Source organism: Pristiophorus japonicus, chromosome 18 (genome assembly GCF_044704955.1).
Source record: "Pristiophorus japonicus isolate sPriJap1 chromosome 18, sPriJap1.hap1, whole genome shotgun sequence".
NCBI lineage: Eukaryota > Metazoa > Chordata > Chondrichthyes > Pristiophoridae > Pristiophorus > Pristiophorus japonicus.
This window is the reverse complement of record NC_091994.1, coordinates 35985436-35999406: the sequence shown is the minus strand read 5'-3', so window position 1 is coordinate 35999406 and position 13971 is coordinate 35985436. Positions and strand designations below refer to the sequence as shown.

The 13971-nt window shown below is 46.1% G+C and overlaps 1 protein-coding gene across 2 annotated transcripts in view; it reads right to left on the bottom strand.

Annotated features, from left to right (window-relative positions):
• The window catches only part of LOC139228656 (cation channel sperm-associated auxiliary subunit delta-like), a 195436-nt gene that overhangs the window by 160899 nt on the left and 20566 nt on the right, over positions 1–13971 (bottom strand). The window lies entirely within an intron of this gene.

Genomic DNA, 13971 nt, shown 5'->3' with positions numbered 1-13971 from the left:
AGTGTTATGCTGATAGGGTTAGATGAGGAAAGAAGGGAGGAGGCTCGAGTAGAGCATAACCACCAGCATGGATTGGTTGTGCCAAATCGCCTATTTCTGTGCTGTATATCCCATGTAACCCTATGAAGAGCGACCAAGAGAAGAATGGGCCAATTCCGGCTCTCCAGCTTGATCATGGACAGTTTCTAGAGAGGGAACCTCATGGCACCAATTCTCTCCATCTCAAAAAGTGCCAGGCAATGGCCATCTCCAACAAGAGACAGTCCAGCCACCTCCCCGTGGCATTCAACCTCATTGCCATTGTCAAATCCCCCTCAATCAACATCCTAGGGGTTACCATTGACCAGAAACTTAACTGGACCAGCAACATAAATACTGAGACTACAAGAGCAGGTCAGAGGCTGGGTATTCTGGAGTGAGGGACTAACCCCCGTTCTCCCAAAAACCTTTCCACCATCTACAAGACACAAGTCAGGAGTGTGATGGAATAATCTCCACATGCCTGGATGAGTTAGCTCCAACAACATTCAAGTAGCTCGACACCATCCAGGACAAAACAGCCCGCTTTCATTGGCACCCCATTCACCACCTTAAAAATTCACTCCCTACACCACCGACACACTGTGGCCACAGTGTGTACCATATAAAAGATGCACTGCAGCAGGGGTGGGTATTTATTTGAACTGAAGGGCCACTTAAAAACTTTTGGTGAGCTGTTGAGGGTTGCACACATAAAATGAAGTGTTAACAGTAACCATTAAAATTTGTTATGGCATGTATTGTATTAAGAACCCTTTATGTCATTTCCACACTAAATAAAAACGTGATACAGGTTTACAAGTCACATTGAAAAGTGCACGGTGTGTTTATTCCAAATGATCTAAATTCATTCTTCATGGAAAAATGAGATCTCGATTTGGCTTCCATTGGCAATTATAAACAAGGTATAGCCACAATCAAGGTCAAAATAATTTATACCTTTTTTAAAAATTGCACTTGAAAGTGCTACTTTGATACCTTTGAAACCTCATTAAGAAATAATTGTGACTGGAAAAATGATTTCTAATGCAAATTGCGCCCCAGATCAGCCATTGTTAATTATCGACGTATTATCATTCCTGAGAAAAGTTGAGACGCCTATAGAGTTTGAGGACTTTCACTTGAGAATGGGCACAAGTAAGGCACCATTATAATGTGCATTTCTTTCTCGAGTGTTATTTTATACTAGTACTGGCCAATGACATAAATCTCTATAACCCTCTTCCAGCCATGACAATAAACTTAAATTGTTCATGGTATGGGGGAAAAGGGCTTAAATTAAAAAGTGAATGAATTGTCCAATATACCCAGGTTCATTTAGTTTTGCCTCCATTAAGTGGGATAATAGTAAAACAAGTGAATAATTGTGCAAGAATTAATAACCCACATCTGGCATATAAATTTGCCAGAAAAAGCAGCAAACCTGAGGACTGGGAGAAATTTAGAATTCAGCAGAGGAGGACAAAGGGTTTAATTAAGAGGGGGAAAATAGAGTACGAGAAGAAGCTTGCCGGGAATATAAAAACTGACTGCAAAAGCTTCTATAGATACGTCAAGAGAAAAAGATTAGTGAAGACAAACGTAGGTCCCTTGCAGTCGGAGTCAGGTGAATTTATACTGGGGAACAAAGAAATGGCAGACCAATTGAACAAATACTTTGGTTCGCTCTTCACGAAGGAAGACACAAATAACCTTCTGGAAGTACTAGGGGACCGAGGGTCAAATGAGAAGGAGGAACTGAAGGATATCCTTATTAGGCGGGAAATTGTGTTCGGGAAATTGATGGGGTCGAAGGCCGATAAATCCCCTGGACCTGATAGTCTGCATCCCAGAGTACTTAAGGAAGCGGCCCTAGAAATAGTGGATGCATTGGTGATAATTTTCCAACAGTCTTATCGACTCTGGATCAATTCCTATGGACTGGAGGATAGCTAATGTAACACCACTTTTTAAAAAGGGAGGGAGAGAGAAAGTGGGTAATTATAGACCAGTTAGCCTGACATCAATGGTGGGGAAAAAGTTGGAATCAATTATTAAGGATGAAATAGCAGCGCATTTGGAAAGCAGGGACAGGATCGGTCCAATCAGCATGGATTTATGAAGGGGAAATCATGCTTGACAAATCTTCTTGAATTTTTTGAGAATGCAATTAGTAGAGTGGACAAGGGAGAACCAGTGGATGTGGTGAATTTGGACTTTCAAAAGGCTTTTGACAAGGTCCCACACGAGAGATTGGTGGGCAAAATCAAAGCACATGGTATTGGGGGTAATATACTGACGTGGATAGAGAACTGGTTGGCAGACTGGAAGCAGAGAGTCGGGATAAACGGGTCCTTTTCAGCATGGCAGGCAGTGACGAGTGGAGTGCCGCAGGGCTCAGTGCTGGGACCCTAGCTCTTTACTCATTGATTTAGATGAAGGAATTGAGTGTAATATCTCCAAGTTTGCAGATGACACTAAACTGGGTGGCGGTGTGAGCTGTGAGGAGGACACTAAGAGGCTGCAGGGTGACTTGGACAGGTTAGGTGAGTGGGCAAATGCATGGCAGATGCAGTATAATGTGAATAAATATGAAGTTATCCACTTTGGGGGCCAAAATGCGAAGACAGAATATTATCTGAACGGCGGCAGATTAGGAAAAGGGGAGCTGCAATGAGACCTGGGTGTCATGGTTCATCAGTCATTGAAAGTTGGCATACAGGTACAGCAGGCGGTGAAGGCGGCAAATGGTATGTTGGCCTTCATAGCGAGGGGATTTGAGTATAGGAGCAGGGTGGTCTTACTGCAATTGTACAGGGCCTTGGTGAGGCCTCAACTGGAATCTTGTGTTCAGTTTTGGTCTCCTAATCTGAGGAAGGACGTTCTTGCTATTGAGGGAGTGCAGCGAAGGTTCACCAGACTGATTCCCGGGATGGCTGGACTGACATATGAGGAGAGACTGGATCAACTGGGCTTTTATACATTGGTGTTTAGGAGGATGAGAGGGGATCTCATAGAAACATACAAGATTCTGACGGGACTGGACAGGTTAGATGCAGGTAGAATGTTCCTGATGTTGGGGAAGTCCAGAACCAGGGGATACAGTCTTAGGATAAGGGGTAGGTCATTTAGGACCGAGATGAGGAGAAACTTCTTCACTCAGAGAGTTGTTAACCTGTGGAATTCCCTGCCGCAGAGAGTTGTTGATGCCAGTTTATTGGATAAATTCAAGAGCGAGTTAGATATGGCCCTTACAGCTAAGGGGATCAAGGGGTATGGAGAGAAAGCAGGAAAGGGGTACTGAGGGAATGATCAGCCATGATCTTATTGAATGGTGGTGCAGGCTCAAAGGGCCAAATGGCCTACTCCTGCACCCATTTTCTATGTTTCTATGATAACAGTGAGAGCAAAGTGTTAAATTGGTAAATTTGAACCAGGCCAACTCATAGGGGCCAAAATTCAGGGTCTGGATAAGGCCCGCTACCGCCGTTTTGTGGCAGTCATGTGGCGGAATCAAGTGGCCGTCGCGTTGCAGTCCATTGGCCGCCATGATCCAAATTCACCTCGGGGGATTTTTCCGGCGGTCCCCACTTCCGTCTTGCTGCTGCCAACCGCCCCAAGTGTGTCATCAAAGCACGCACCGCCGCTCTCCCACATCTCCATCCCACTCAGCGCAAAATTTACCTATAAAAAAAAATCCACGAGTCACTGTGCGGTGACGCTGACAGCTTTTTCTGTCTTCAAGGGGAGGGCGCTTTGCTGCAGCCGCCATGTTTCTTTTTGCCGGCCAACTTCCTGATCAGCCAGACAATTATGGCCCCGGGTTCAGCCGGGCCACCAATAGGCAGCTTGGCACCTCCTCTTGGGTGCCAGGCCGTTTGCCCGGCCAAAACCCTCCCTGGTAGCCCAGTGGCTGAACCTAAAAAAACACTGCTTCTCTCCCCTTTAAATGAGGGGAGAGACGTGATGACGCACACACGCACTGACTTCACCATTGAGTGACAGCAGCGGAGACTCCTTCCCACCCATCCCCACTTCTGCCCATCACTAGCACTTACCACCACACTTTCGCCCCCATTATGGCTGACTTCCAGTCCGCTCCAAACAAATTGCCAGAGGTGAAAATGGATCAAGCGTCCACCTCTTCGTACCAGATGATATAAATATCTAGAAAAAGATAGGTGCTCCAGCTTTCTGGTGGACCTGAATTTCAGCCCCATAGGGTTGATCATCACTCCCACTTCTACTCTCCAAATAATTTATAAAGATAAATTCAGATTCTTAAAAACACAAAATGGTAGAACAACATCATCTTCCATTACTAATTTTTTTTATTCGTTCATGGGATGTAGGCGTCGCTGACAAGGCCAGCATTTATTGCTCATCCCTAATTGCCCTCATTAAGATGGTGGTGAGCTATCTTCTTGAACCGCTGCAGTCTGTGTGGCGAAGATACTCCCACGATGCTGTTAGGGAGGGAATTACAGGATTTTGGCCCTGCGATGAAGGAATGGCGATATACTTCCAAGTCAGTATGGTGCGTAACTTGGAGGGGAACGTGGAGGTGGTGGTGTTCCCATGCGTCTGCTGCCTTTGTCCTTCTAGGTGGTAGAGGTCATTGGTTTGGGAGGTGCTGCCAAAGAAGTTTTGGTGAGTTGCTGCAGCGCATCTTGTAGATGGTTCACTCTGCAGCCACGGTACGTCGGTGATGGAGGGAATGAATGTTTAAGGTGGTGAATGAGGTACAATCAAGCGGGCTACTTTGTCCTTGATGGTGTCGAGCTTCTGGAGTGTTGTTGGAGCTGCACTCATTCAGGCAAGTGGAGAGTATTCTATCACACTCCTGACTTGTGCCTTATAGATAGTGGAAAGGCTTTGGGGAGTCAGGAGGTGAGACAGTCACCGCAGAATAGCCAGCCTCTGACCTGCTCTTGTTGCCACAGTATTTGTGTGGCTGGTCTGGTGATGGTAATGTCATTGGATGTCAAAGGGTGGTGGTTACTCTCGCTTGTTGGAGATAATCATTGCCTAGCACTTGTGTGGTGTAAATGTTACTTGCCACTTATAAGCCCAAGTCTGAATGTCGTCCAGGTCTTGCTGCATGCGGGCATGGAATGCTCCATTATCTGAGGAGCTGTGAAAGGCACTGAACACCATGCAGTCATCAGCGAACATTTCCACTTCTGATTTTATGATGGAGGGAATGTCATTGATGAAGCAGCTGAAGATGGTTGGGCATGAGACACTGCCCTGAGGAACTCCTACAGTGATGTCCTAGGGCTGTGATGATTGACCGCCAATCACCACAACCATCTTCCTTTGTGTTAGGTATGACTCCAGCCAGTGGAGTTTTGCCCCCAATTCCCATTGACTTGTTTTACTAGGGCTCCTTGATGCCACACTCGGTCAAATGCTGCCTTGATGTCAAGGGCAGTCACTCTCACCTCATCTCTGAATTCAGCTCTTTTGTTCATGTTTAGATCAAGGATGTAATGAGGTCTGGAGCCGAGTGGTCCTGGCGTAACCCAAGCTGGGCATCAGTGAGCAGGTTATTGGTAAGTAAGTGCCGCTTGATAGCACTGTTGACAATACCTCCATCACTTTGCTGATGATTGAGAGTAGACTGATGGGGCGGTAATTGGCCGGATTGGATTTGCCCTGTCTTTTGTGGACAGGACATACCTAGGCAGTTTTCCACATTGTCTGGTAGATGCCAGTGTTGTAGCTGTACTGGAACAGCTTGGTTAGAGGCACGGTTAGTTCTGGAGCATAAGTCTTCAGTACAACAGCCGGGATGTTGTCGGGGCCCAAAGCCTTTGCAGTATCCAGTGCGCTCAGCCATTTCTTATTATCACATGGATTAAATCGTATTGGCTGAAGACTGGTTTCTGTGATGGTGGAATCTCAGGAGACCGATTTGGATCATCCATTCGACACTTCTGACTAAATGAATTAAATGATTGATTGATTTATTATATGCTACACTGAAAGTCTACATAACTGTTTGGCAGAGAGGCTCGAGTCTGCTGGGCCTCCGACATGAGAGATGTTCTCTTTAGTGTGCGGAGTATTGGAGCCCAAGGCTTCCCAAGGCCTGAACTGCAATCACGTACCATTACCTGAAGTCCTTGTGCTCTGGAATCCACTTCCATGTCTATGACGGCGATGAGATCACCCCCCACCCCCCACACTGGGTACCGGGAGAGAAAAGATGCAGCGCCAGTCTCTTTTTTCAGTAAGAGTCAGCGAGATGAGCAGTCATGACTTGATTCAGACTAATGTGCAGCTTGAGCTCCAACTCGTGTTCTATTTCTGTCCCCGTCCAGATACAAACCCTGGGCCTTTTTTTGCCCACCACTGCAATGCAGCAACTCGCCAAGATTTTTTCGACTGCACCTCCCAAACCTATGACCTCTACTACCTAAGAACTAAGGCAGCAGGCACATGGGAACACCTCCAAGATCCCCCTGAAGTCACATATTGTCATGTATGTACGTTCTGTTTGTAGCCACCAAATAGCGATATTGTTGGAGGCCACTGAGCAGCACACACTGGGCCTAAATAAAGTAGAGCCAAGGTTGTACCTTGCTTAGTTAAACAGTACTCAGTTTGAACCTTGATTGCATATTTAACACATACCATCCTAACTTGGAAATATATCACCGTTCCTTCATCGTCTTTGGGTCAAAATCCTGGAACTCCCTCCCCAACAGCATTGTGGGAGTGCCTTTACCTCCTAGACTGCAGCAGTTCGAAAGGTGGCTCACCACCTTCTCAAGGGCAATTAGGGATGGGCAATTAATGCTGGCCTTGCCAGCAATGCCCACATCCCATGAATGAATAAAAAAGACGTGTTTATTTGCAACACCTAATGCTCTGATTGGTCCCCATGGATGACAAGTCCTGATTGCTGATTGGTCCTATTGGAAGACAAGACACAGCCAGCAGTTCCACTGGAATGTGCAATTAGATCTTCCCTGCCTATGAAGTCAGTTACTTTGCAAAGTGTAATTCTATCGATTCTGACTGCCTACTCCAGACAGAACAGAGCTCACTTGGAACAGACAGGGCTCACCCTCACAGATTAAGATCTTCTCCGAACCCCCCAAACATGTTCCGTCCCCCACCGCCAGAGTTCCTCATCTCCTTCCCCTCCCCCGCCCAAGTCCCTGACCTCCTCCCCCCAACCAAGTTCCTGACCTACTCACCCTCCTGCCCAAGTTTCTGACCAACTCCCCCACCCCTGCCCAAGTTTCTGACCAACTCCCCCACCCCCGCCCAAGTGCCTGACCTTCCCTCCCCCCACCAAAGTTCCTGACATTCTTCTTCCGCACCCCAACCTGGCCCAAGTTTCTAACCTCCTCCACCACCTGTGTTCCTGTCCACCTCCCCCTGTCTGACTTCCTGACCTTCTCCCTTCCACCCGTTTCCTGACATTCTCCCCCTACCCAAGTTCCTGACCTTCTTGCCCCACCGCACTCCCCACCCCCGGTTCCTCATCTTCTCCCCTACCCAAGTTCCTCCCCAACAGATTCATGACCTTCTCCCTCAACAAGTTCCTGACCTTCCCCCCCACCTCCCGCCATAGATGGGGCACTGTGTGTGAGTCATGGATTGTTAACAGGTTTATTGGGTATGAAGTGAATAGTGACAGTGTCATGACTTCCGGATTTCGTCCAGTCCAATAATGTCACTTGCCATCCACGCACCGAGCTTTCTGAGAAATCAACCAGGTGTAGGGAGAGGAGAGGTGTAAAGGGGGTGGAGTTGGAAGAACGTGATCAGTCTTACCATCTGAATCACGTCCTCACTCTCAACCCCACTTTTAAACTAGTTCACGTTCTTCCGCCATCCCCACTGTGCACTCCATACTCTTTACCTTCCACACCCCCCCCTCCAAGTTTTTGACCTTCTCTCCCCAAGTTCCTAACCTCTTCTCCCCTCCCAGCTCCCATCCCCTCGCCCCATTCCCTCTCTGCCTCCTCAGTCTCGCTCTCTCCTCCTCCTCCTCCTCCTCCTCCTCCTCCTCCTCCTCCTCCCTACCCCCCCCCCCCCCCCCACTCATTTCAGATTTCCTCTCAGAAGCTCGGAAAAATGTTCTTGTAGATAATCACAGCAATAGTCTAGGCAATTGTCCTGGAGGCTCCTTTAGTATAATCATTGATTTTCGAAAGCTAACCCAAAAGCCAGAGTAGAAGGCTCAGGCTCGAGCAGCCGACAAGACAGGCGGCAATGGCAGCAGCTCCAGGCTCGGCAACATGGTTCAGCCCTACTTCTGGCTTCTTCATATATCATACTACGCAAGTGCAACCGAATCGAGTGCGCATGCGCAGTACCAAACAGGCACACATGTGCAGCGGGAGTCAAAAAACATTGTGCAAATAATCACTTTGAAAAAAAAAACGGTCTTGGGGGAATGTAAAGCAAGGTGAATGGTTACCAGATTCCAAAATATCCAGGGAAATAACAGATATCCAGTTTAATCTTCAAAGATTGGAGAATATTACTGCATCCATAAGATCTGCTCTCCTCACTGATCATTGGTAATCAATATCCTGAGCCCAGAACTAATTTAATAGCTGGGGTGCATCCCAAGCAGCACCATAGAGAAGTGCTCCCTCAGTTTCCTTCAGAATTCTTCACAGGAAATTTGTCATTTGCAGAACTAGGTTGCCAGGAGGACTATAAAAAGCCAGTCTATCTTGTGTCCATATCCAATCCTAAGGAGTTCACTGTAATACGGAGCAGTCATCTATGTCTCGGACCACAGGCTCTCAGGTGACACTTAGTGTTAAAATTGGCCTGATAAAACATTGTCCAGATGTAAGAGATATGCAGTGAAGATTGAAAGTAATGTTATTTCAACTATTTGCTGGTTAAAATAAATCACTGCAAATGATTGCTGAAATGGCTGCTTGGTGTTTGGCTAGATTTTGGGTAAATAGCAAATTGGTAAACTGGTTCTTATATTGTGATCATATTTTCAGGTGATGGCAAGGATCTGTGATTTTACTTCGCGGATACAGGTAGTTTGGTAAAATAAGGCTGATCTGCTATGAAGAATATTTGTTTACGCTTCTGTGAAGCTGACCCGAATGAGTTTGCAGCTTTATAACCTGTTTGATCTGCTGCATTTTCTTCACGGCCTATCAACTGTATCATCATCTAACTCTGACATCCTTTCAGATTTGTACCATCATGTTTTTACGGAGCGCACAGTTATGAAGGACATAAAATGTTGCCACATTTTAAATAACTGTGACTGGCATATACTGTAGGGCATTATCGGACCTATCCGAGCACCTGATGGCATCTCAATGGCTTGCTCAATATAAATTTTAGTTTTAATGGGCTCAAGTTTCGACTAGAGTTGCTCCTAATTTTTGTGGAGCAACTAATTTAGAATGGAGTATCTTAGAAATTGCAATTCTTGGCATTTAGTTTGCTCCAATTCTAGAGTTAGAATAGTTTTGTTTTAGAAGTTTTTTTCCCAAAGGGGGCGTTACCAGCACTTACACCTGTTTTGCAAGTTTAGGCAGCGAAAACTTACTCCAAACTAACTTAGAATGGAGTAAGTGTAGATTTTTGTATGCTGAGAAAAACCTTGCCTACACTTATAAATCAGACGTAGGGAACGAGAGATGGGGGTGGGGGGGCGGAGGAGGAGGAAAGTTTACAAATATTAAACACTTCACTTTTACAAATAAAGAGCCATCATCAATAATAAATGATAAATAAATCAACCAATAAAATATCAAAAAAAATATAAAAAATCATTTTTTTTAAATCAATAAATAAAAAATTAAGTTTCTACTCACCTACTGCAGCACCGGGAGCTCTCCCCCCCCGCCCCCCAAGTGTCTCTCTGCCTCGGTCAGTGTCTCTGTGTTTCTGACAGCGAGGGGTGGAGGAGGAGGGAGGGGGTGGGGAGGAGTGGGGGAGAGGAGGGGGAAGAGGCTGAACAGGAGAGGGGGGGGGGAAGGCTGAACTGGAGGGAGGGAAGCTGAACGGGAGGGAGGGAAGCCCGAGTCCCGATCTTCAATGCCCGGGGAGCCCATTCAGCCAGGGCTAGGGGCGGTGTGCTTCAGGCCCCTCCCACACAGCCTGCAGAGATTTGGGCTGCGAGGAGCTACTGCACATGCGCGCACACTTTAATACGCATGTGCAGAGGTCCCGGCACTGCTTTCAGCACTGGGACCTGGCTCCGCCCTCCACACGTCCTGCTGCGCTGCGCCAAGGGCCTGGATCGACCGGACTGCGGGGAGAATACCAAAAGGTAAATAATAGGCGCCGTTTCTGTTCTAAAAAGTCAGCGCACCACACGGAGGTGTGCCGTTCTAACCCTGGGGGCAAACTTGGGCCCAATGTGTGCCTCGTTCTGGTGCTGCTCTGCACCACTGGTGGTTTTACAAAGTGGTGCCATGAGCCATGAGAGTAGCAACTATTCCTTATCACCTACCAGCCATCCTGCCATTTGCCCTTGATTTTGAAATAGAGCAGGTCTTCAACAAAATTGCCAAGTGAACAATCTTACTCGGCCTCCGCTGGAAATCTCTACCATCATATATGCCAAGTTTATCTAAATCAGTTTGTTCCATGTGACATTATGAAGCACCCAAGGGCACTTGACAAAGCAAAGGCTGGGGCCACAACAACATCCTGGCTACAGAGTTGAAGACCTGTGCACCAGTTAGCCAATCCACTGGCCAAGCTATTCCGGTACGGCTATGACACTTGCATCCACTAGACAATGTGAAAGATTACTCAGGTACGTCCTTAACCACAAAAAACAGGAATGTGTGTGACCGGACTAATTACCATCCTAGCACTCTCCTCCCAATCAGTAAAGTGATGGAGTGATCAATACTGCCATCAAGGGACACCTACCAACCAATAACTTGCTTACCCACATTCAGTTCAAATTCCAGCAGAGCCACTTAGCTCCAGCCCTCACCATAGCCCTAATCCAGGTATGGATAAAAGAGATGAATGTCAGAGGAGAGGCGAGATTAGCTGCCCTTGATATCAAAGTAGCATTTGACTGAGTATGGCACCAAGGAGCGCTAACAAATCTGAGGTTAATGAAAGTCAAAGGTAAAACCTCAGAGTGGCTGGAGTCATGCCTGACATAGGGAAAGCTGACTGGGGTTGTCGGAAGCCAATCTTCGCAGCCCTAGAACAATGTTGCAGGAGTTCCTCAGGAATGAGTGCTCTGCTCAACCATCTTCAGCTGATTGAGCAATGATTTTCTACTCCGACCCGACCTCACTTCCGCTCCAATGATGAAAAAAAAACACCAAGACCTGAATGTCTCCGGATTGCCCGCCCCATGCATGCCCTTCGAAAGCGGTAAGTGCGACTCGTTTCGGCGGTGGGCAATTTCAGCCCCTAGATGTTTTGCTATTTTCTCCTTTAGTAGGGATTCCATTACTTTTCCTACCACCGCTGTTAAGCTGACTGGTCTATAGTTCCCTGGACATATTCTATCTGCCTTCTTAAATATAGGTATTATAAGATACACCAATTTTTCTTGCAACAAGGCAAAGGAAGAGGCCACAAACAAACTGTTTTAAAAAAACTGTCGGACTTACCTGGGAGGGAAACAGGCGCCAGCCTGAGGCAAGTGGTGACTGATCACCCATTGAAAGCAATTTCTGTGATCAAAGACAACACTTGGTTATGCATACAGACAAGGAAATTGATACCCCAGAGACTACAAGTCTGCAGGAAAAACAGGAATACAAAGGACCCTACGAAATGCACATTTTTGGATAACAGAGCATTCAGCATAAGGAAATATCTTTTGCGCAGTCGACATAGTGTGCAAATTAGTAGCCATTCAAACTCATTACCGCAGCCAGTTAAACAAATCACCGCATCAATAATCGGATCTCGGAAGCAGGAAACTTATTCATACTATGGATATAAATATACAAACAGAGACACATAAGCAGGCAACAAAGGAAGGAACAGAAGCAGGAGGAAGGAAGAAGGACAAACACAGCACTGCAGAGAACGGCCAGACGAAGAACCAACAGGTCACGAAATCAACGACCACGAATCTACAATAGCTACAACCAGGGCTGGCGACTGTATGTCTGAAGTCAAATTTCTCTCAGAACTCTAGTCCTGTAGTTTGAGTCAGTTTTTTGTTGCGTAATAAAACAGACACTGGTTAAGCCTAAATTTTGTGCCACGTGTTATCCTTTCCCACTATAAGTTCTGAGGTCTAAGAATCAAAGTAGAGTGAAAAACAAACACCCTACAGTATAACCAGAAGCTTAACTGGACCAGCTACATTAAAACCATGGCTACAAGGGCAGAGCAGAGGCTGGGTAATCTGTGATACATTGTTCACCTCCTGACCCCTCAAAGCCTCTCCACTATCTACATGGCTCAAGTCAGGAGTGTGATGGAAGACTTGCATGGATGAGCGTAGCCACAACAAACGCTCAACACCATCCAAGACAAAACAGTTCACTTGATTGGTACCATTGCCACTGGACTCAATATCCACCCATTCCATCAAATGACACTCAGATTCCAATGTGTTCAATCTATAGGATGAAATGCAGTCATTCAACAAGGTTGCTTCAACAGCAACTCCCTGTCTTGCAATCTTTACCACCAAGATGAATAAGAGCAGTAATGCCAGGGGAGCACCTTCAAGTGACAAACTATCACCACAAGGATGGCAGCATGTCAAGAAGTGGGCATGCCACTACAATCTCAGGACAAATAGGAGTGGGCAATAACTTTAGCTTTGGCACTGTTGCTCACATCTAGAGAACAGCTGCAATGCTGAAATATAAAAGCACCATGACAGCTGCCAGCATAATGTGAATGAAATGCATGTTGAAGGAATGAAAACCCTTTCAATTTATGTAATTATTGTGGTTCACATTTTGACAAGCATTGCCTTGAGTGCAATCAATAGCTCCTGAAACCCCGAGGAGCTGTACAATTTTGTGGATGTCGATTTCCCTCTCCTTCGGCTACTTGGAACCGCTGTCAAATTTATAAACCAAACAGCTTTGACAAAGAAAGCATTTGTGACTTGTTTGATGCAAGCATGGACAGCGAAATGGCTGAATTTGAAGAAATCTCCAGTGGCTCTCTGGAAGAAGCCTGTAGCATAAGAGTTCAGAGCTTTCTTTGCCACTATAAGAGCTGTTGACCTCATCTAAAGATCTGACTGCAACAATTAACAGAACTTTTTGTAAGCCTTGTGGCTTAGTTGTAGCAGTTTGGTGTAATTGAGTGGCTTGTAGGCCATTTCAGAGGGCAGTTAAGAGTCAGCCACATTGCATAGTGCTGCCGCCTGAGATGCAACTCAAGAGAGATCTTGGGATGACTGCCTGGGTTAATAGATTCTGCTGGAATAGTCTGGCTCTCTTTTGCTGATTTCTGATAAGTCTGGCTTCCTTGATAACCTTCTGTGGCTCCTTTCTCCAACATGTAAATCATGTACCATGTGATTCCCAGAGGGAAGCCCATTTTTCAGCCTTCAGATAGATGTTGCCTAATTCCAAAGGGAAATTGTTGGTGAAGGCCTCAGAAGTAGAATGCCAAAAAATGCAAACTGCTGCAGACAATCCAAAGAAATATCCAAAAGTCTGTCAAATTAATCAGAACTTCAGCAGTTTACTTTTAACCACTTCAACTTTAATCAGCAGACAAGTACACCAGAAAGGCACATGGGAAGGTAAAAGTGACACATTTTGTGGCGGATTACATCGTGCCTTACATCTACTATTTTCAGGCTGCATTGTTGAGAGAGAGAGAGAGAGAGAGAGAGAGAGAGCTTTTTTAGCATGCCTTCAGGAGTGTCAGAATATATGAGATTGTGCAAATGGGGCGGCAACCAAGCAGATTTAGCACCCACACCAAATTCCACCCTCCTTCTTCCTCACTCTCCACCACCCAAAACAAGCAGCCGCAACTGCCGATTTG